The sequence below is a fragment of the Aplysia californica genome, unplaced genomic scaffold, assembly GCF_000002075.1.
Source record: "Aplysia californica isolate F4 #8 unplaced genomic scaffold, AplCal3.0 scaffold00003, whole genome shotgun sequence".
Taxonomy (NCBI): domain Eukaryota; kingdom Metazoa; phylum Mollusca; class Gastropoda; order Aplysiida; family Aplysiidae; genus Aplysia; species Aplysia californica.
The window spans coordinates 840,918-842,327 of record NW_004797273.1 but is presented as its reverse complement, the minus strand read 5'-3'; positions in this window follow the sequence as shown (position 1 = coordinate 842,327).

Below are 1,410 nucleotides of genomic sequence, written 5' to 3'. Positions count from 1 at the left end.
GTGTGTGTGTGTGTGTGTGTGAGTATGTATGTCATGTATGTGTGAGTGTGTGTTTGGTATGAGTGTGTATGTGTGTATGTTTAAACAAAGAAAAAAACAAATCAGCCTCTTGTACACGAAAAAAACCCACACCCTAACTCTTTCCTTCTATTTCGGATAAGAGAATGAGCTGAACTGCAAGTTCATGGTCATGTAAAAAGGGTGGTTTGCGGATGTTATGGTTTGGTTCGCTCCTTCTTTGCAGTCAAACATCTTTCGTTCTTATCGCTCCTCTTTTCTTTTTTTGTTCATGACTCTCTTGTAGCACCTCTTATCTTCGACACTCATATTCTTATGACCCAATTGTATTGCAAGTGCCGTAAACTCCTACTAAAATATAACAGCCTTATCGAAACGAAAGTTGAGACAACTCGAAAAAAAAACATGACATGTTTTCTTTTTAAGGGGGTTCCGGGGCTCAATACCTTTTCCTTCCAACTAAAAACATATTTCTGTGTCTGGATAATACACAAAAAAAACTGTGACCACATGCACCAAAAACAAAATGCAAATTTTCAGATGATACCAAAAGCAACATATCATTATTATGGCTACAAATTGACGATACTTGATTCCACGGTGCCCTGACATATGTTTTTTTTCCGGGGGGGGGGGAGTTTGTTTTGTTTGTTTTGTTTTGTTTTTGTATTTTTAAGTCATTCTGTGAACATGCAGCGTGAGGGGTTGATATGCACCCCTTTATGATCACTTATATGTCCATCTTTTAGAACTGACTAGTCAGGGCAAATTGCAGGTTGTGAAAATGTATGAGATATCTTAACTGTTTGAAATGATTGTTTTATGTCATGCAACATGTGTCAAGTTATGATTAGAAAATGTCTCTGAATCAATAAACTATACTTGTTTTTCTCCACATACCACTCACTTAATGGTTATTTTGTCTCTATTTGACCAGTTTGTATATTGTTTGTTGTTTTAAGTACATTACGGCTCTTGATAGCATGTCACAGTAGCGTGCATCACAAAATAGAAATATCGATCACAGGGCCTAGTGGCTTGTCTGATTGTTTTAGAAATTTAGGAGAAGTTGGATAATACTTCAATCTTCGTAAAAATAGCATTACGTGAAGTCCACAGCACACTCTGAATTGTAACCTTTATTTCTCCAAAGTGTTGCAATAAGGCGAAACTGACTAATCTATAATCAGAACCACTAGGAGAACACAGTTGAGATCCTTTGACCACATAAATAGATCAAATTAAGGAGAAAGAGAAGCTGCTGCTGTGCGGAAATATTGAGGGAAAGAAGAGCAGAGGAGGAAGACAAAGAACGGCATACCCAGATGGCCTGCACACACACACACACACACACACACACACACACACACACAGACACACACACACACACAT